The sequence below is a fragment of the Bubalus kerabau genome, chromosome 12 (assembly GCF_029407905.1).
Source record: "Bubalus kerabau isolate K-KA32 ecotype Philippines breed swamp buffalo chromosome 12, PCC_UOA_SB_1v2, whole genome shotgun sequence".
NCBI lineage: Eukaryota > Metazoa > Chordata > Mammalia > Artiodactyla > Bovidae > Bubalus > Bubalus kerabau.
Window position 1 is genome coordinate 18,652,790 of NC_073635.1, and position 23,318 is coordinate 18,676,107.

The window sequence follows — 23,318 nt, forward strand, 5'->3', positions numbered from 1 at the left end:
AATACTGAAGTGGGTTGTCATTCCCTTCTCCAGGGGATCTTCCCAACCCAGGGATTGAACACAGGTCTCCTGCATTGTAGGCAGATTCTTTTCCATCTGAACTGCCAGGAGCTAAAAAGCTGTGGGGAGGGAGGGACTGCAGGGTCCCCTTCCTGGGCAACACTGACCCAAGGCCCTTTGAGAGAAGGTTGTGCCACAAGAATGGGTCATTGGAGAACGTAGTCTCTGCCTTTCTACTGGCTGGTGGAACTTGAAAAAATAGATCAGCTCTCAACTAACTGCATGGAAAGCAGCAGATACAAATACATCTGTACAAGGGAAACCTCTCCACTCCCCAACGCTTTACATGGTTCACATGAAGATCTGAAATTTCAAATTTATAATCTATACATTCAACAGGGTGGGGGATATTGGAGGGGCGGGGTGAAACATACTATACAAAGTGAAAGCTTGAATTTATAGATTATTCTACTGCTGTCACCTCTAACCATTAAGGATGTAGCAGATCACGATTTTTAAGAGCATGTGAGCCAAATGCTAGGCTTTCAATCCAGGCTTAGATGCCTTTTACTCTGAGACTTTGAGCAAGTCTCTTCACCTCCTAAGTCTCTGCTTTTTCTGTAGAAGGGGATAATAAGAACACCAATCATAGAATTGTTAAGATTAATGAAAGTAATCCAAGTAAATGCTGGCGCATAATAAGAACTCAGGCTTCCCTGGTGGCTCAGATGGTAAAGAATTCCCCTGCAATGAGGGAGACCTGGGTTTGATCCCTGGGCTGGGAAGATCCCCTGGAGAAGGGAATGGCTACCCACTCCAGTATTCTGGCCTGGAGAATCCATGGACTGTTTAGTCCATGGGGTCACAAAGAGTTGGACACAACTGAGTGACTTTCATTTTCACAATAAGAACTCAGGAAATTAGCATTCATATAAAATATGACTTGAATGATAAAATTTGAATTGCATCACATTTGGCCAAACAATCCCAAGTTTCCTGGGCTTCCCTGGTGACTCAGTGGTAAAGAATCCACCTGCCAATGCAGGAAAGCGCCTGCAATGCTGAAGACCAAGGTTTGATCCCTGGGTCATGGAAAGGGCATGGAAATCCACTCCAATATTCTTGCCTGGAGAATCCCCATGGACAGAGGAGCCTGACGGGCTACAGTCCATGGAGTCACAAAGAGTCACACACACCTTAGTGACTCAACCAGCACCAGCACCATCACCACCAGCTATTCTTCCTACATAATTACCGGTAGCGTGAACTCATGAGACAAATCAAAAACATATTCAGATACACTCTTTTCCTTCTAAGATACTTCAGAATCTCTTGTTGAGCCTCTGAAGTTTTTACAGAGTGTAGTTCAGAAACAATTGCTTTATTCAGCCAAAACTAAAAGCCATACGTCCTAACCTGATTCTAGTGAGTTCAATACTTCTGGCCCATTCATGCTTTAATAACCATAGACAACATCTGAAGTTGGCTCTGTTGAAGCTCCTTCTAATATTTGGTGTTTATCTGAGCCGGTATGATCTTGAACCTATGTGAAGGGTACATAATTGACATTGCCAAGGAAAACAGTTTAGGAGCAGACCTTAGGTTAGAGGAAATAAAAATCTGTTATTTGGACTCACTGTGAATAGACACAGAAGCTTTTAAAACATATATAATAGGATGTGAGAGTCGCACCATAAAGAAGGCTGAGTGCCAAAGAATTGATGCTTCCAAATTGTGGAGTTGGAGAAGACTCTTGAGAGTCCCTTGGACAGCACGGAGATCAAACCAGTCCCTCCTAAAGGAGATAGACCCTGAATATTCATTGGAAGGACTGATGCTGAAGCTGAAGCTCCAATCCTTTGGCCACCTGATACAAAGAGCTGACTCTTTGAAAAACACCCTGATGCTGGGAAAGATTTAAGGCAAAAGGAGAAGAAGGTGGCAGAGGATGAGATGGTTAGGTAGCATCACCAACTTAATGGATGTGAATTTGGGCAAAGTCAGGGAGACAGTGAAAGACAGGGAAGCCTAGTGTGCTGCAGTCCATGTGGTCACAAAGAGTCAGACACAATTTAGAGAGTGAACAACAACAATGGAATGTTGGTAAGATGCTCAGTAAAACATCTGGGCGCCTGTGACCTTCACAGAAAAAATACACTGGCACGACATTGTAAAGCAATTATACTCCAACAAGATTTAAAAAAATACAAATAATGGGGCTTTAACAAAGGACATAGAAAGATAGAGTGATGAGCAGATATGAAAACAGACTAAGAGATTAACAACCTTGTCAAATTTGCTCAGAGGTCTAAGAAAAATTAGTTTTTTACTAATTTTTAAATTAGTAAAAATTAGTAAAATTTAAAAAAAATTTAAATTTTAAAATTACTGTTTCTGTTAAGTTATTTATGTCACTTAAAACTGTGACATGACGTGTAATCTCTATTTCTGTTAAAAAAGAAAAAGGCTTTGGAATTAGAATGTCACTTAAAGATGACTGGAACTTAAGTCTGTGACTCACTGATTTCTTTTAAACCTTTTGTTTTAAAAATATTAGCTCTGGGTGGTGAAGTTAAGGGGAAAATTTTGTTTCATACCCTCCCCTCTGTTCTCTTCTCCTTTCCATTCCTTATCCTATGTCTCTTCCATGTAGCAAATAGCTTGGAGTTGAATTTCATGTGCTTAATTACATGAAATAATTACCTAAATTTTGTGTTTTGCCTGGGAGCAAAACCACAATGGACCAGGCTATAATCAAATGATAAGGTTATGACAGCAACTAATTAGGGAAGCCCAATATATGTGAAGAGAGTTTTGCCATTTGCAAATAAAGACTAATGAAGTTAATATTATTAGGACTTAATAATACAGAGCTATATTATTATGCTGGTAGACAATTAGGCATAACTGGCAAGTAATCATATATGTAGCCTGTGTTACTTTTATGTATGCAAATTATACTTCTACAGGTTAAGTCTTCTCATTTTAGGTCCACACAACAGTATTATCTCAGCAAAGCAGGGCTGGGGTGAAGAGAATTAGACCAGAAGTAACTGACAAAGCAGAGGACCCATAAAAACAGACCCTGCATTCCTGGCAATTGGAGGTCTTGGATAAAATACTAGGGTGAGTGAAGGGAAAGCGATTCATGATAAGGCAGGAAGGAACACGATAAGGATGGAGAAGGGATTTAGGTTTTTTTTTTTTTTAAGGAGGGGGTTTTGGTCAAGGGTAATTGAGATTTTTCCTGTTCTCATCACCCACCTTTCACCACTCCCTCAAAACATTTATGGTATCCAGAAAGCCATAAACAGTAATTATCTCCCCAATTAGAGACAAAGTTTGATAAGCAAGCCAGCTGGCAGAGGTAACATGAAACTCTTTCTCACTAAAATGTTAATGGCTGATACTGGATCCTCTGCTATTTCCATAGGAAGAAAAAGTAAGAGTATGAGAGGGCTCTGGCACCAGAGGACTTCCCAAGGAAGGAAAGCATATTAAATGATAACAAGAGAGATAACTAACATTTACTGAGTACCTGTGGCCAGGTTCTGTTCTAAATGCTATCATGGATTAACTCATTCCCTCCCAAAGTGCTTTGTCTGAGGAAGGTACTCTTACTAATCCCTATTTTTCAGATGAGAAAGCTGAGTCCCAGAGAAAGTAGGCACTTGTTCAGGGCAATGGCACCCCACTCCAGTGCTCTTGCCTGGAAAATCCCATGGACGGAGGAGCCTGGTGGGCTGCAGTCCATGGGGTCTCGAAGAGTCAGACTTCACTGAGCGACCTCACTTTCACTTTTCACTTTCATGCATTGGAGAAGGAAATGGCAACCCACTCCAGTGTTCTTGCCTGGAGAATCCCAGGGACAGGGGAGCCTGGTGGGCTGCCATCTATGGGGTCGCACAGAGTCAGACATGACTGAAGTGACTTAGCAGCAGCAGCAGCAGCAGAGTCATGGGGGTGAGACCAAGACTTGAATTCTGGCATTTCTAGTCCTAGAGTCCATACTCCTGGCCATTGTTGTTCAGTCACTAAGTCGGGTCCGACTCTCTGTGACCTCATGGACTGCAGCACGCCAGGCTTTCCCTGTCCTTCACCATCTCCCAGGGCTTGCTCAAACTCTTGGCCATAGTTGAAAGGAAACTGATTTGGAGAGAAGATGGCCCAGGAGACAAAACTCCCTTACATGGATGATGTTGCCTAAAGTCAGCCTGTTTACTTCTGAGTGCTGGAATGAGAAGGAGTCCATGCAGAGGTGTTTTATCTTGTCACAGAGTTGTGTATTTGCTACTTACAAGAACACCAGTGCTGGGGAGGACATTACATTAGGTCCTATGGAACGTTTTGATACCGCCTTGGTTCCCGTGTTTGTATGGCTTTGCTGCCTGAATTAGTGATCCTGTTGCAGTTGCCTCTGAGTGCACATTTGGAAACTGGGTTAGTTCCACTTGTCAGCTTCCTGACTCAGAGGAATGCCAAGGGCTAATGGACTGATCCATGCAAAGTGCGTTGAGCCATAAACCAGGACTAACTGAACTTTGAGAGAACAGTGTGACTTGGCAGCTGTATTTGGATTAAGAGAAGTGGTAGAATAGTCTCACAGTAGCCGCTGGATGTTCTTGGTTTGGCCGCCTGGTCTACTAGGGCCGCCTGAATTCTCCTCTAGGCTTTCAAGCGGCACCACTATAATGAAGGGCAGCTGTCTAGTAGACTTGGGCCATGTCCATATAGTCTGGGATTGTTCAAATTATGTAGAGATAAGAATTCCTAATTCAAAACAAGAATCTTCAAGCCAGGACTTTGAAAGCTATTACTTATCAAAAAAGGTTAAAAAGAACTGGATCTACTCCAAGGAAACTTTTAACCTAATAGCAGACACCATACCTTAGGACTCAATTCAAATGATAGTAATCTAATTGACATCACAAGGGCAGAACCATTGGAAAGTTGTTTAAAAAATAATAATAATAATGATGATTTATAAAGAGACGTGGGTAGGAAGATGCCCAAGACAAAGAGGATGGGGAGAGAAGATGTCTCAGTTGTAGCTACGATTAAGAAACAGCAAACCCCAAAGAAGTATAAAGCTACTTTTTTTAAAAAAAGAAAAATGTGTCTGATTAATGCACACTATCTAGTGGGATTTCTCTTCCATTTTTTAAAGCATAGAAATATTAATTACCAACCTATGTCTTCAAATAAAACAGATGAAAGCAGGAGGGTGATCATGATATTTTTAATAGATGCAGTTATTAACTCAATGATGTACCCTCAGATTTTTGGTCTTCTAAGGACAGAGTTATATCTTGGGGCAGTCAGGTCTCTCTAGACCCAAGAAAGGATCACGTGAGCTAAAAAATAAACACAAGCAGTGGGAACCAAGGTGGGAATTCAGGATCGGAAATAGGACAGATTAAAATAGTTTACGGAAAGAGTTTGAAAGCAAGGGGAGGAAATTGAATGGCAGAAGGGAAGACCATATAGTATTAAGGAGCAACAAACCCAAAACAAGAAAAATAAGAGAGAGTTTTTCTGAGTGCTGCTGTAATTCAAACCATTTCGAATAAAAGCTATGACAAATATCAGAAAACTTGAGATACAGATTTGGTTTTAAGAGGCTAAGACTTCCTTGTGGGAGCTGCCTAGGCTCGTCAGTGTCTTTTAGTGTTAGTGGCAGCTCGTTAGTGTTAAACTTGGCAGTGTTTTTTAGTATCTATGGATTCTTCTCTTTAAACACTCAAGGCCCTGTCTATTCCTCACAAAAGGAAAATAGTGATACAGACCTTTTAGTGTGAAAGTAAGGCAAGGTATAATCTTCCCAGGAGTATTTGGGAGACTAAAGCATCATGAGCAGGAATTTTTCAGGTCAAAAGCTGGTGGACGAGGTACAAAAACCTTCCTGGAATCCCTTCTCCCAAATCTCATGGAAGGCACTTTCTGCTTTTGCCTCTGTCTCCCACAGTTTATGATGGTGGTTACCTGGTTCACAGACACATCTTCACAGGGTCTTTGCTGGATTGAAAGAGGTTCCCTTCACTAAAGAACAATGGGATTTGTGGGAAAAAAAGGTCATTTAGGTAAATTCACAGCATTGAGACAGGAGGTAAGGGAGCAGATCACAACCTTAAAAGAATGGCGTAGCCATTGAGGATACAACAAAAACTGTTACACCTGCTAGGCCCCAATGGTGGGAGATTCCACTTCGAGTACATCCTGAACCTCGTTATACACTCAGTATAATATATTAACATCTAAATGACAAGCCCACAGGCGCTACTACAGTTGTGAGGACAAGCATTCAAAGCCAAAATTGGGCTGTGGACCAATTCCTGATAATCCCCTCCCCTTCCCCAAAATAGTTGGAATAAGTCTCCCACTCATTAGCCTATGAAATCATCCAGCCCATAAAAACTAACCATCCCTTACTCCGGGCCTTCTCACCTTCTGAGGTGGCCCACACTCCGCGTATGGAGTGTCTGTCTCCCTGAATAAATCCACTTTCGCTCTGCCTGCTCTTGGATTCTTTCCTGCAGGAAGCCAAGGACCCTCCCTTGGCGGCCATCCAGGGGACTCACCCGAGACCGGGGACGTGACCATCCTTTCTTGTCCCCATATTCTTGCAACACTATGATTCTTCATTATGTTCAATCTGTGATAAGGTCTTTGAAGGTCCACTACCGAGCGGTTCCTGTTTTATGTGTCAGGGAGACAGATAGTCATTAACCGGCCCATTTCACATAAAAAACATTCATTGTGTTTGCTGAGGATGGGGTTGCCAGGGCTCATGCTCTGCGTCTCTGTGTCTAAGCCTGTTTACAGGGAGGTGAAGGAGGGCTTCCTTGCCCACACTCTGCGGGCTGCCCCACCCTGCGCTGGCCTCAATGGCAGGAAGGGTGGAGCAGGCGCACAGAGTTTTGACAATGCTCCAGGACTTTGCACCCCAAATATTTACTGAGACAGTCAGGTAATTCTTTAGAGAGGCTGGGCCTAACCTATAAAAGCTGGCAGAGGGACAGGAGAAGAAAGAAGTGCTCCCTCTGTCTGCAAAAGGCGTGCTCCGTGTGCCTGTAATAATTGCAAAAGCCGTGATATAGAAACACAGGGAAGGTCCTCCACACCCTCTTGCAACTGATCACCCATCTGACAGCTCAGCTTCAGGGCAAGGAGCCTAGGCAGCTCCCACACACTGCTCTCCTGAGTCTACGGGCAGCTGTTTCCTCTGCCTGGAAGAGGCTCTTCTCACTTAAAGCTACCTTTTCTTCACAGAGTCCTCTCCACCCCGCTCCACATCCCACTTCCTGTATTAAGCTTCTCCCAGCTGTCTCAGCCCACAGTCATCACTTTGCTCTTTGGCCTCCCACACCACTCGCCCAGCACTTGGTAATTTCTGTGGTTGATCTGTTTATCCCTTCAATTCCCCTCACCCTACCACGGGACTTTGTCCGAAACCGTCAGCCTTGACAACGTGCTTATAAATGATGATAAATCATTGCAGTCGAGTGGTTTAGGCATGCCTGACACAAGTTCATGTTTGTGTAACTTTTAACTCAAATGAAAAGTTTCTCATGGCTAGCACTTTCAAAAGGCAGTAAATCCTTAATGTGCAATTGTTTTCAAACATTGTGGATTTTTCAGGGAGGCATAAGGAACAGGCCTCATCAGATCTGGGGAAAGAGAGGAACAAACAGCAGGTTCACAGAGTCCTAAACGCACACTGGTGTGACCCATTCGTCCCGCTCAACCGGAACTTTGCCAGTTTCAACACCAAAAGTCCTGTGTCCTAGGCAGCCTCTCAGCCCCAGGCAGACCTGGACAGTTGGTCACTTACCAGGTGGCCAATGCGCGTTTTGACAAGAAGCAAATGCAAGTCTTAACTAATGGACTGCACCTACTATATCTTCTCTCACCTCAAATCCTGGTGCCCCAGCCTCTCCAAGGACACTCTACTCTCCGGTGACGAGTGGAGAAGCAGGCAATGATGCCCAGTTCTCGAGAAGGAACCTTGAGTTTATTCAGCTCTGCTCACTACAGAAGCCATCTCAGGCCTGGGAGGACAGACGGTCAAGGGAAAACGCTTTGTACAGAGTTCTCACAAAACAGAAACTAAAAGGAATACTTGGAACAGGAAACAGTGACCTTGATGGCACGATTCCCAAAGGGAGAGGCCAAAGGCGGAGATTCAGGAAGGCAAAAGTCCAGGGTCCACGGGAACTCCGTCTCACGCTGAGCATTCCACACCAGGCTTGCTCCGTGCCCCTCCAGAGCATCTGCTTTGATGATGCTCCTGGGTAATCAGGCCAACTGGGACAGTTCAAGTGGCTTGGGCCAGCGGTGAAGAATCTGCCTGCCACTGCAGGAGACGAAAGAGACATGGGTTCAATCCCTGGGTCGGGAAGATCCCCTGGATAAGGGAATGGCAACCCACTCCAGTACTCTTGCCTGGAGAATCCCATGGACAGAGAAGCCTGGCGGGCTACACAGTCCGTAGGGTTGCAAAGAGTCGGACACAACTGAAGTGAATTAGCACACCCAGAACAGATAAACAAGAAGACTGGAATCTGCGACCACAAATACCTCTGAATGTCACAGCAATCAGCAGGACTAGTAATCCTTTCTGAGCACCCAAAATCTCTTATAAGAATAGATGCATTTGGAAAACCCAGATGGTCCTGAAATGAGCATAACAATAGAGAGACACATCATTAATAATGGTACACACAAAAAGTCCAGTCCAGGTCGATAGTTTGTATAATGATGAGAAATGTTTCCATAATAAACAAAATGAATCATTTTAATCTGTACCACATATAACCCAGTAACTCACAACAACAACAAAAAGTATAATTGAGAAATAGAAATATTACTTCCTGTATCTGTTTATATCACTGAAGATTTAGGTGGAGCTGATTTCTCTAAGTGTGCTTTCCTTTGACTGACAATGCTCATGTGTCCCAGAACCAAGCTGGCCGGGGGTGGGGGTGGGGGGCTGAAATTTAGGGTGTCCAGGGTGTCTAGTGCAGGAATGTGCTCTAACCACCAGAGGGTATTCTTTCCTCCTCTGGACTGTAGGCAAGTTTATGGAATCACAAACTAACCCTAAACCAGCTCCCTACTAAAAATGGGCCAGGCCAGATCATAGGAAAGTGCACTGATTCATAATATTCACACAAATTCCCCCTTGCCTTCCCATTTGAGAGAGGGCTCAGTTTTCTTCAGCGAAGAGAACTGTGCTGGCAGCAAGCCAACCTACACACACAGTAGAAAACAAATGACTTCTCTCCTGCTGGTCAAAACAAGAGAGGAGTCATTTCAGAAATAAGCCCAGGTGGTTATTTCAGATCATCCAACCCATACGCCCCACCCCCCACCGACAACTGCCCACCCCAGCCCCCACTCCTCATGGGTAGAGCAGGATTTTCAAGAAAATGAGGATGTCCTGGTCAGAAAGAAAGAGCGGAGGGATTTCAGGGGCTGTGGGGCCTCCTGCCTGAATTTTGATCTAGGCTAATTTACAACTGAAAAAGGCCGAGGTCTCATTGGAGACCAGAAAGCCTAGGAAAGTTACCAGAGAGATTTGACAACGTCCAGAGTCAGCCCGGGAGTCTGTCCCAGCGCATTAATATACCAAGTTTAGAAAGCAAGGTCCTGGAAAGATGCCCCAGGGAGATGCCCAAGGGAGTCAGTTTGAATCCTGCCAAATGCTTACTCTGGAAAAAGGAAGACTTTGTCCCTTCCAGCTTGTTCAGTGCCAGAAGCTCTTTCAGGGAGAAAGGCCGTGAAATTGAGAAATATGGGATATTGGGTCATCTGCCCAACTGAAGGCAGCTTCAGCAAACCCAAACTTCAAGTTGATATTTTCCTCTTGTTTTTCAAATGACTTCAAATAATACTTATTCGCTGCTAAAAATTCAAACAGTACGGAAATAAAAGTAAGAAGTGAAGCACTTTTATCTCACAGCCAGCCTACTCCCTACAGCCCCACTCACCAGAAATACTGTGGATAATTGACTCATGCTTTTCAGGGCTTCTGATTTCTATGAATTACAAAAAAAACTGATCTCTCTACTCATCTAGTTCTCCATCTCTTCATCTCATATGTCTCACAATCATCTGCTCGGGGATTTTTGTTGTCGTTTTGTTTTGTAAAAAGTGGAGATCCTGAAACAGATAGATATTATTTGACTTGAGATGTTCATTGCACAAATCATTGCATTTTTCCAGGTCCTCATTCCATTTAGTTGTGACCCTGGGTCGTTCCATTCTGCAGAGGTGCCAAAAGCCTGTGCGCTATGGATGGACGTTTATGTTGTTTCTGATTTCTCTTTCAATTACAAAAATGCTATAATGCAATTCTTAATTAAAAGAAGTAACTGTTAATGGGAATAAATGGATATTAATTAACCCATTAATAACTATTAATAGGTTGTATTATGGTTCAGCCCCTGTCTGTGCTAAGCCCTCTAGAGGATGTTAAGGTGAATAAAATAGATTTTTTTTTTTTTTTTTTTGCCTCCTTGGAGTTTGCTCTCTAGTGGGGAAGATCTATAAGCATCTAACTGACGCCAGAAAAAATGACTTAAATACTAAGAACTTGGACAAGTAAGATATTCAAACATACAACATATTCCCTGCCTAGGGAGCATACAGAAAGGAGTTATCCAATACTGACAGCTGGGGTGAGAGAAGGTTTGATAAGCGGGCTTGATCTATGGAGAGATTTGCTGTAGTGTGTTTGATGTAGGGAAACTGATATGGGAGCTTGCAAAACTCCTTTAAAAAAAAAAATTTTTTTTTAATTTATTTGGCTGCACTGGGTCTTAGTTGTGTCCTATGGGATCTAATTCCCTGAACAGGGGTTGAATCTGGGCGCCCTGCATTGGGAGTGTGGAGTCTTAGCCACTGGGCCACCAGGCAAATCCCCATAGAAGCCTTAAAATCATCCTGTTGACTGGGACTAAGGACTCTAGGATTTTTGCTTTTGAATTTTCTTTAACAAACACAATCTCATATAGGACTAGGAATGCTCTGTCCTTCTTGTAAGCGTGCTTGACTGAGTTTAGTCTACAACTTTGTCTGGCAACCTGAAAAATCCATTTACAAATACCCAACATGCTTATTGCTTTTGCTCTAGCTCCAGATTTTCTGGGCAAGAGTGTGATCTCCACATAAGCGCATCACAGTTGAATTACCTGTTACATCTGGTGTGACTGTCCAGAGAAAGAGGTTTTACTGGTACTCCAATTCCAATGGTATGTTATAAAAAGGAAACATGAAATAACTTGCCTGTGATAACAAATCTCTGTAAGTCAGAATCTTCCCAGCCATCACGTACATATGCTGAAAGGAGAAGTTTTCTTTTCAAGCAATCTTAATGAGCAGGTCTTTTTCTTATTAACATCTTCAAAGTGCTTTGAGCTCCTCCCCAGACGAAAGGTCCTGTGTGAGTACAAATTATTATTATGCTCACAAAATGCATATACACTAACCGCAGGAAAAGTGCGAACGATTTACCTCCATGGCCTGCAATGCCCTTGAGACCCTTTGATCTGCCAGTATAACCACCAATTATTCTATATCCTTTTCCCTCTAAATGCATGCATCAAAGCATTCTCACGCACACCCTTGTAAATCCAGCTGTTTATTCCACAATAGCTCCTCTTAATTAACCCTGTTTCCTTTCTCTTTAGTTGGCAGCTGCTGATTCAGCCTTTCTTCGGCTAAAGAGAAGGTATATGCAACCCTGGGTATGGAATGGAAAATAACTCCTTTTTTTTTCTCTACAAAGAGGGCCATGACATAGAAGATATGTATTAGTAAAGATTCTTTGATGACCTAGAAAAATGCATATGATACAGTAAGTGAAAAAAAAAGATACAAAAATGTGAGAGAGTGAATGACATGTACACACTGCTATTTTTTTCTATGCATCTTGAGATTTATTGTTAGCACACTGCTACATTTAAAACAGACCTACTATAAAAAAATAAATAAAAAATAAGTTAAAAAACAAAGTAGAGAGTGTTATCTCAACTGTAATATGAGTAACTGGTCACATGAATTGAATAAAACCATGCCAGTCACTGAACTGAATGTTTTGCCTAGTGATAGACTTTCATTTTCAGTATGAGCTAAGTACTATCATCCCTCTTTTAAAGATAAAGACACTGAGACTTAGATAGGTTAAGTGATGGGGTTCTCTCTGGCATTGTCTGGCTCCAAAATTTGTCCCTTTAATGAAACTCATGCTGCCTTTTAACAATGATTGTCCTTAGATAGAGAAACGTGGGTTTTTTCCCCCCAACATTTTATACTTACACAGTTTTAAAAGGAAACAAAACTAACATATTAATGATATGAGTTAACCAAATAAAAATGAAGAGGACTAAGTCACTCTTTTATTGATGGGTGTGATGACTTAGGATAAATATAGGTAATGTGTCATTAAGCTCAGAGTTCTCTAGATCTCTGCTTTCTTATCTTTAAAGTAATGGGTTAAACCAAGGTACCTTAAAGCCCATTTCAGTTCTAACATTGCTTTAGACCCTTCGTTTCTGTTTATGCTTCAGAGATGGCACTTTTCTTGAACAATAAGTAGATTCCAGTTCCTTAAGTCTGCTCAAAAAGCTCTGTTAAGTACCAAAGAAAGAACCATGGAGCTGAGTGTTAAGTGAATTCAGTTTATGAGTCATCTTTGAACACCAGGAAAGAATAAAGACTCTTTATGTTAATGATAAATGTTGAAAAGTACTAATTAATGTAAAATTATTACACTATTATAAAATTATCATTGTGAATCAAGAATAACATACTTTTCTGATCTGATTCTAGACTAAAAGACAAGTTACCCTGTAAATCAGAGCCAGGTCTCTTTCTGACCGGGGTTTAGTTTGGACATGTCTAGAATGCAGGAGTAAGAAACCCTTGGAAAGAACATGAAGAGTGGGTGTCTCTAGCTGAGAGGAGCATTTGATCTTTTCTTGGAAAATAACTACCTGCAACACAGAGGAAAGTTGCTTGTCCCCACGGAAGGATGAGTTCCTCAAACAGGAAGCATGTGGCACCAACCATGAAGAACCATCTGTAACGCTATAAATATTAAGATGTCTGGGAAGTATGAAGAATTTTTATTTCTGCCCACTGAGCATTACATTTATTTATTTATTTTCTATTTCTGAGAGTAGTCTTTATTTAGAACTCTTTCATGCCCAGTATTGTATTTTTCAACACAGAGAAATACAATGATTCAGCACATAATATTAGCTCAATGAAGGAAGCATATTAATATTTAAGCTTTCATTAGTACAGTGTTTTTTAGGTAAGCCTTAGGAACAGTACCCTTTCCATAATTAATACTTAGAATTCAATCTTCTACAGAACCTAGAATCTTTGTTAAAATCATCAATTTAAAAAAATCCTTCCAGGGATCAAAGATTCGGGAATGAAAAATAAAATCATTTTTATACTTGAAGAAAACATGGAAGAATTTCTTTATAATCTTAAGGTGGGGAAGATCTTTCTATTACAACTAAAATCCAGAAATCATCAAGGAGAAATACTAATGTTAGATAGGGTTAACAATATAACAATTAAAAACAATAAAAACATACACACATTTTTTTTAAATGAAAAATTAACTACCAACAGATAAAAAAGTTTGAAATTCATATCAAGATAAAAAGTGAATGTATCTTATGATCCAGCAATCCCACTGCTGGGCATACACACTGAGAAAACCAGAAGGGAAAGAGACACGAGTACCCCAATGTTCATCGCAGCACTGTTTATAATAGCCAGGACATGGAAGCAACCTAGATGTCCAACAGCAGATGAATGGATAAGAAAGCTGTGGTACATATACACAATGGAGTATTATTCATCCATTAAAAAGAATACATTTGAATCAGTTCTAATGAGGTGGATGAAACTGGAGCCTATTATACAGAGTGAAGTAAGCCAGAAAGAAAAACACCAATACAGTTTACTAACACATATATATGGAATTTAGAAAGATGGTAACAATAACCCTGTGTACGAGACAGCAAAAGAGACACTGATGTATAAAACAGTCTTATGGACTCTGTGGGAGAGGGAGAGGGTGGGAAGATTTGGGAGAATGGCATTGAAACATGTAAAATATCATGTATGAAATGAGTCGCCAGTCCAGGTTCGATGCACGATACTACATGCTTGGGGCTGGTGCACTGGGACGACCCAGAGGGATGGAATGGGGAGGGAGGAGGGAGGAGGGTTCAGGATGGGGAACACATGTATACCTGTGGCGGATTCATTTTGATATTTGGCAAATCTAATACAGTTATGTAAAGTTTAAAAATAAAATAAAATTAAAAAAAATAATAAAATAAAATAAAATTAACATTGTAAGTATAAAAAAAAAAAAAAAAGTGAATGTACCAGTGTATGAGTTCTCAGCAATCAATAAGAAATGGATCAACAACCCAGTAGGAAAAAAGGCAAAGAAAATGAACTGAGAGTTCACAGATAAAGAAACACGTATGGGAGATACTCACTTTTGTCGCTCAGTCATGTCCAACTCTTTGCAACACCTTGGACTGTAGCCCACCAGGCTCCTCCGTCCATGGGATTCTCCAGGCAAGAGTACTGGAGTGGGTTGCCGTTTCCTTCTCCATCAGGAAGTGCACGATATAACTATTCTAAGTTGTTTTGCCCTATCCATCAGATAGGCAAAAACCTACACATTTGATAACATATTCTGTAGCTAAGACCTTGAGAAGGAAAGCATTATGGGTAGAAGAATAAAATTGGACAGCAATATAAAAATATCTATCAAAATTACAAAGGCACACAACCGAAGGCAAGTTTTAGGACCCCTTGCTTGCACAGATCCCTTTCCAGCCCCTGGAAAGAGTCTCAATAATTCTTCGACATATTATGTTGTTTTCGAAAACTTTCCAATAATTAGATGTTTTCATCATGATTGTTTAAGACCAGTGTTCCCTTTCCACTGAGACTCCCTCTCTATTCCACTTTCCCTTGTGAAGTGTGGCACCAAAATGGCATCAGGAGCTTTTGGCGTCAGGCTAAAAGAAAGCTGAAGTGTAGATACATTTAGTTTGGATTTAGTAGCATACCCTTCTGTGGTATGCAGTCACTTCCATTATAGCCAAGTTATTGCCTGATGTCCTGCTGTAAGAACGGTTTCCAGAAATATTCTTATCACCCACTTTGCCAACTACCTGCTATCCTGACTAGAAGTTACAGGGCCAAAAGTTCTACTGAAATACAAACATGTTTTATGGTGCCTGATACCAGAATTATGTAAGGAGTGGGAAAAAAATAAGGTTTAAAATATATGAAGCCTGAAGCCAATCTATGGAAAATTACTTTACTTGTTAGATATGTAAAATTATAAGTGGACTCTTTAGCTTTTAACCAGTATCTGGTCAAAATGGATGTACTTCACAATGTAGCAATTATAAGTAGCCCGTGTATTTATAATCATTTTTGAAATGAGAATCACATGAAACAGACTTTGTCAGAATGTCTGGACTGCAGGGCACAAATCTATAGCAGCAGTACAAATGGCAAATGTTTGCAAGATTTGAATGCTTCATGCACGCCAACTGTCAAAAAATAATTTTTAAAATGTAAATTAACCACACTAAAGCAGAGCCTAAATTATCTTTCTGCTTTCTCTCTTTAAAATATCACAACATTGTAGCTACATGAAAAGGTAATCAAAGTGTATGCAGCCAATTAAAAAAAAGAAAGAGATTATGATCCAGCAATCCCACTGCTGGGCATACACACTGAGGAAACCAGAAGGGAAAGAGACACGAGTACCCCAATGTTCATCGCAGCACTGTTTATAATAGCCAGGACATGGAAGCAACCTAGATGTCCATCAGCAGATGAATGGATAAGAAAGCGGTGGTACATATACACAATGGAGTATTACTCAGCCATTAAAAAGAATGCATTTGAATCAGTTCTAATGAGGTGAATGAAACTGGAGCCTATTATACAGAGTGAAGTAAGCCAGAAAGAAAAACACCAATACAGTTTACTAACACATATATATGGAATTTAGAAAGATGGTAACAATAACCCTGTGTATGAGACAGCAAAAGAGACACTGATGTATAAAACAGTCTTATGGACTCTGTGAGAGAGGGAGAGGGTGGGGAGATTTGGGAGAATGGCATTGAAACATGTAAAATATCATGTATGAAACGAGTCACCAGTCCAGGTTCGATGCACGATACTGGATGCTTGGGGCTGGTGCACTGGGACGACCCAGAGGGATGGAATGGGGAGGGAGGAGGGAGGAGGGTTCAGGATGGGGAACACATGTATACCTGTGGCGGATTCATTTTGATATTTGTCAAAACTAATACAATTATGTAAAGTTTAAAAATAAAATAAAATTTAAAAAAAAAAAAAGAAAGAGAAAGAAAGCATTATGGAGATGTCTCAGGTATTTAATTAGTAAAATATTATGTTACTTTTCAGAATATTCATGGTTTTTTTTAGCTTTTGAAAATTAGTAGTCTATTGTGATTTTCTTTCTATATAAATATTCATTTTCATCCAATTTTGAATTGGATAATTTTGTATTCTTTTTCTTAACGAAGATCCACAGAATTATAATCCTCAGGGTACATACAACATGAAGCATTCTTTGTAATCATCCAATGCACTGCTGCTGCTGCTGCTGCTAAGTCGCTTCAGTCGTGTCCAACTCTGTGCAACCCCATAGACGGCAGCCCAGCAGGCTCCCTCGTCCCTGGGATTCTCCAGGCAAGAACACTGGAGTGGGTTGCCATTTCCTTCTCCAATGCAGGAAAGTGAAAAGTGAAAGTGAAGTCGCTTAATCGTGTCCGACTCTTAGAGACACCATGGACTGAAGCCCACCAGGCTCCTCCGTCCATGGGATTTTCCAGGCAAGAGTACTGGAGTGGTGTGCCATTGCCTTCTCCCTCCAATGCACTAGAAAACAAGTGTGGGAATTTATCTTAGAGTTGTTCTTGTACAGGTCTGTGCAAGTTTCAGTTCAGTTCAGTCGCTCAGTCATGTCCGACTCTTTGCGACCCCATGAATCGCAGCATGCCAGGCCTCCCTGTCCATCACCAATTCCCAGAGTTCACTCAGACTCATGTCCATCGAGTCAGTGATGCCATCCAGCCATCTCATCCTCTGTCGTCCCCTTCTCCTCCTGCCCCCAATCCCTCCCAGCATCAGAGTCTTTTCCAATGAGTCAACTCTTCGCATGAGGTGGCCAAAGTACTGGAGTTTCAGCTTTAGCATCCTTCCTTCCAAAGAAATCCCAGGGCTGATCTCCTTCAGAATGGACTGGTTGGATCTCCTTGCAGTCCAAGGGACTCTCAAGAGAATTCTCCAACACCACAGTTCAAAAGCATCAATTCTTCGGTGCTCAGCTTTCTTCACAGTCCAACTCTCACATCCATACATGACCACTGGAAAAACCATAGCCTTGACTAGCCAGACCTTTGTTGGCAAAGTAATGTCTCTGCTTTTCAATATGCTATCTAGGTTGGTCATAACTTCTCTTCCAAGGAGTAAGCGTCTTTTAATTTCATGGCTGCAGTCACCATCTGCAGTGATTTTGGAGCCCAAAAAGATAAAGTCTGACACTGTTTCCACTGTTTCCCCATCTATTTCCCATGAAGTGATGGGACCGGATGCCATGATCTTCGTTTTCTGAATGTTGAGCTTTAAGCCAACTTTTTCACTCTCCTCTTTCACTTTCATCAAGAGGCTTTTTAGTTCCTCTTCCCTTTCTACCATAAGGGTGGTGTCATCTGCGTATCTGAGGTTATTGATATTTCTCCCAGCAATCTTGATTCCAGCTTGTGCTTCTTCCAGTCCAGAGTTTCTCATGATGTACTCTGCATAGAAGTTAAATAAGCAGGGTGACAATATACAGCCTTGACGAACTCCTTTTCCTATTTGGAACCAGTCTGTTGTTCCATGTCCAGTTCTAACTGTTGCTTCCTGACCTGCATATAGGTTTCTCAAGAGGCAGATCAGGTGGTCTGGTATTCCCTTCTCTTTCAGAATTTTCCACAGTTTGTTGTGATCCACACAGTCAAAGGCTTTGGCATAGTCAATAAAGCAGAAATAGATGTTTTTCTGGAACTCTCTTGCTTTTTTCATGATCCAGCGGATGTTGGCAATTTGATCTCTGGTTCCTCTGCCTTTTCTAAAACCAGCTTGAACATCTGGAAGTTCACGGTTCATGTATTGCTGAAGTCTGGCTTGGAGAATTTTGAGCATTACTTCACCAGGGTGTGAGATGAGTGCAATTGTGCAGTAGTTTGAGCATTCTTTGGCATTGCCTTTCTTTGGGATTGGAATGAGAACTGACCTTTTCCAGTCCTGTGGCCACTGCTGAGTTTTCCAAATTTGCTGGCATATTGAGTGCAGCACTTTCATAGCATCATCTTTCAGGATTTGGAATAGCTCAACTGGAATTCCATCACCTCCACTAGATTTGTTCATAGTGATGCTTTTAAGGCCCACTTGACTTCACATTCCAGGATGTCTGGCTCTAGGTGAGTGATCACGCCATCGTGATTATCTTGGCTGTGAAGATCTTTTTTGTACAGTTCTTCTGTGTATTCTTGCCACCTCTTCTTAACATCTTCTGCTTCTGTTAGGTTCATACCATTTTTGTCCTTTATCGAGCCCATCTTTGCATGAAATGTTCCCTTGGTATCTCTAATTTTCTTGAAGAGATTTCTAGTCTTTCCCATTCTGTTGTTTTCCTCTATTTCTTTGCATTGATTGTACAGGAGACAGGGATCAAGGCCATCTCCATGGAAAAGAAATGCAAAAAAGCAAAATGGCTGTCTGAGGAGGCCTTACAAATAGGTGTGGAAAGAAGAGAAGCGAAAAGCAAAGGAGAAAAGGAAAGATATAAGTGTGCAAGTTTGTTCAGTCCCAAATTGTTTTGAAAAAAGATTGAATTTAGTAGGCTGGACAGATAATGGGCATATCCATATAATGGAATATTATACAGCTCTAAAACTGGGGGCACGCTTACTATTCTGGTATGGAAATGGCCACAAGATGTATTTTTCAGTGAATATACCTTGGTGCAGAACACTGTGTACAGAATACTTTTTATTTTAAAAATAAGCAGGAAGAAAAGGAACATACATTATCATGTGTTTTGCTTATTTTTACATAAATAGGCTCTGAAAATGAATGAAAGTGATTGTAGGGAGGAGGCCCTGAGTGGACTCAGAGCTGGGACTGAGATTGTCTGTTTTTGGCTGCCCTATGCAGTTCGCAGGATCTTAATTCCTGATGGGGAATTGAATTGGGCCCTCTGCAGTGAAAGGGTGGAGTCCTAACCACCGGACTGTCAGGAAATTCCCTGACACCTTTTTAAAATGCCAATGTAGTTACTTATTAGCTATGAGTCTTAAACTCATATGTATTCTTTTCAGAACCATTTATAATAGTCTTCAATCAAAAGAATTTTGAAAACCTGAGTCAATTTTAAATAAGGCTATAAGAAAACATAACACCATTGAAAATATTTAATTATATGAAAACTTTTTAATTTCTGCACTTGGAAAGAAATAAAGGCAAACAAACAGGATTTATTGTCTTTAACATCCAATTCATAGAAAAGGAAACTCTTAAAACTACTCAATAAATAGTGAGCAATGAATATGAATAGTCTAGCAAAAAATTTAAAAAGCAGATAAAAATATTAAACTTGGAGAGCATTGTTAGCTTCTCCTCTGCTATACCCCAAGTCCAATATACTGCAAAGCAATGTCATTTTCTCTCCATTGTCAATATAATCACCATCGTCTCTGTCACGATTCTAGCCCAAGCCACCACTTTCTCTCGTTAAGATCAGTGCAGGACTTTCCAGGTGGCCTAGTGGCTAAGACTCCATGCTCGCTCCCAATGCAGAGGCCTGGGTTCCATCCCTGGCTGGGAAAGTAGATTCCATATGCCACAACTCAGAGTTTTCATGCCGCAACTAAAGATCCTGAATGCCGCAACTAAGACTCAGTGCATTGGATATAGTCCCAGAAGTAGCATTGCTGAGTACTTTTTTATAAATGAAATTCACATACCATCAAAGTGAACCATTTCCTTTAACCGTTTCAGAGTAAGCAAGTCAGTGGCATTTAGTATGTTCACAACACTATGTCACTACCTCCATCTAGTTCCAAAACATTTTCATCACTACAAAAAGAAAGGCCATACTCGTTAAGCAATTGCTCCCCATTCTCTTCCCCCCTCAGCCCCTCTCTATGGATTTACCTCTTCTAGGTATTTCATGTAAATGGAATCACACAATATTAGTTGGTGTCTGACTTCTTTCACTTCAGCTTAATCTCTTCAAGGTCAAGCTATAATGTAGCTTGTATCAATACACCATTTGTTTGAATGAATAAATACTGTGTGGCTACCTGCGTATGCCACACCTTGACTAAACTGGTCACCTGTTGATGGGCACTTGGGTTGTTCTCCTCTTTTGGCTATTGTGAGTAGTGCTGCTCTAATCAGCCACCTTTTCGATGGGCATATGAACTGGTACTGAGCAGATTGACCAACGAGCCTGCTGGACTCCTATCCAGAGATGGAGTCTGGCAGGGACACTCCACCATGGCACATCAGCTAGGGCCTCTGCCATTAGTGGTTAAGTATTTTGAATAATTACATGCAGATTACCATAATTTGAACATATTAACAACTCATCTATTTCATCATCTGCTCACATTACCAATTTATCTACTTCCTTTCATATTTTCTTGCTTCTCTTTTTTTTTTTTCTTGCTTCACTTAAACCCACAAAAGATTGAGACCGACATGGGCATTTAACCCAGAGCAGCCAAGGATAATCTGTTCGAGTGACCAAGGATGTAGCCTGAAGTAAAAATTCAACCTAATAAGCATGATGACTATCAGTTGAGTCAGTCATGGGGAAAATGAATTGACAATATGAAAGGAAGTAGATAAATGGGTACTGTGAGCAGATGATGAAATAGACGAGTTGTTAATGGCATCTCGAGGGCAGAGCTTCCTGGGCGGCAACTGCTGACCGGTGACAAGGGGACAGGCTGGTCCCCAGAGCTCTCCTACATCCTGAATGACCTTCACCTGCAGCCTGTGTGGTTCAGCTAGTTCTTGTTCACTGTGTGATGTTACAGGAGCTCTGGCTTTATGGCTTGGATTCCTGCCCTGAATGTTTCTACAGCTTTCATTCCTGCCCTGAATGTTTCTACAGCTTTCATTCCTACAAACTTCCCAACCACTGAGGGAACTTGAGCAATTCCTTGCATTCAGGAATGTGCTTCAGGAAAACACCTCTGAAAGGAAGTTAGGTTGCAGATATCTAGAACTTTACAATCATTTCCACTCTCTGATTCCTCAGCTTCTCTCTGGAACTGCAATCTAAGGCAATAATCCCTATGTCAGGAAAATTCACATGGCACAAAGAAGTTAATCTCAATTTTAGTTTAATGCAAGAAATTGCAAATCTGTGTCAAATTTAGGAGAATTTGAAAAAGAAAAAAAGAAGTGTCATAATTTTATTTAATAACTTATTTGTTTTATTTTAAATTAGATGAAGTACTTTAATCTAATACCCTATGCAGAATTATATAACTATATTAACATTGATATATTGTTATATTAGAATCTTAACTGAAAAAAAGAAATACATATTCATGTGAAAAATATTCATAGAAAGAAATGGCAAAATAGGAACAGTGATTATCTTTGGGGGATATTTTTCCCCTACATTAAAAAATTTCTAATGATGATGTATGGCAGAAACCAACACAATATTGTAAAGCAATTATCCTTCAATTAAAAATAAGTAAATTTAAAAAAATTCTAGTGAAATGTGCATGTGTTGTTCTTATAAAGGAAAAATGCTTAAAAAAAAAAAAAGCAGAGGGACTTCCCTGATGGTCCAGTGGTTAAGACTCCATGCTTCCATTGCAGAGGGCACCAGTTCGACCCCTGTTTAGGGATCTAAGATCCCACATCATGCATGACATGCAGCGTGGCACACACCCCTACTCCCCACCAAAAAAAAAAGTGGAATACAACATGGTTTTAAACAAAGCTTAATCATCCTAAAGTGATGTTTATTTATTAGGAAAGAGGGAGTGACAAAGCCTTCGGAGTGAGTAGAAACTAAGAGAAAAAGATGATGGAGATTTAAAGGATTTCATCTCCACTGTACTCCTCATGGAACCTGATGGGACCTGGCTTTTCCAGAAGGGACAGGATACTGCTTTTTGTGGCAAGGACAAAGAAAGGTTGGGGTAGCTAAGACACTACAAGACTTTCTGACAAGTTTAAGCCCTCCATGGCCGAGAAGGGCCAAGACACAGAGCTTCTTAGAGAAAACCTGTGCCAGAGAGGCAGTTCCAAATGGCCAGACTTGTGACTTCTCCTTGCGGGCCAGAAACATACGCCCATGATACAGCAGGGTAGTGAGACTGCAAGAATGGAAGGCTCTGGAAACTATTTGAACATTCGTTTCATGTGAATTTTTTATTGACTCTTCAGACATGCTAGTGAAGAGTGCCCCTCAGTTCTGAGGAAGCCTTTGTAGCTTGTGCAACAGCAGAATGGGCCAAAAGCTGGGGGCTGTGACCTCTTTTCAAATAAAATGTCTTGAAATAATTTTTTTTTTAATGATGTCAGGGAGAGATCTGGTGGTTAATTAATTCATTAAGCATGCACTCGTTGAGTGTTTACTATGAACCAGGCACTTCTGTGAGCCTTAGGGAGAGAATTTCTTGTCGCCATGGTACACACATTCGCTGGTGGGGGACTGCAAGGTGCAGAGAGGGGGATACAATAAATAAAAAGAATAGGTAAATAATACAGTATGTTGGACAGCTATGGAGAAAATAGAACAATGGAAGGAGTTAAGGAGAGTCAGTTGTCAGGTTTTAGCATTTAATAAGGAGAAGGCAATGGCATCCCAATCCAGTGCTCTTGTCTATAAAAATCCCATGGACAGGGGAGCCTGGTGGGCTGCAGTCCATGGGGTCGCTAAGAGTCGGGCACGACTGAGCGACTTCACTTTCACTTTTTACTTTCATGCATTGGAGAAGGAAATGGCAACCCACTCCAGTGTTCTTGCCTGGAGAATCCCAGGGACGGGGGAGCCTGGTGGGCTGCCGTCTCTGGGGTCACACAGAGTCAGACACGACTGAAGCGACTTAGCAGCAGCAGCATTTAATAAGGTGAATCAGGAAAAATAGCGCAGAGATTTTCCCGGTGGTCCAGTGGCTAATACATTGTGCTCCCAAGACAGGGGCCCT

General features: G+C 41.2%; 1 long non-coding RNA gene across 1 annotated transcript; it reads right to left on the bottom strand.

Moving 5' to 3' along the window:
* Window positions 1–7,966: 7,966 nt before the first annotated feature.
* Window positions 7,967–10,142, bottom strand: LOC129624348 (uncharacterized). Its single transcript, XR_008700898.1, has 3 exons — window positions 9,990–10,142; window positions 8,578–8,672; window positions 7,967–8,353 (listed from the first exon to the last, which is right to left on the bottom strand). It is a non-coding gene; the product is annotated as an uncharacterized LOC129624348 (long non-coding RNA).
* Between the last annotated feature and the right edge of the window lie 13,176 nt (window positions 10,143–23,318).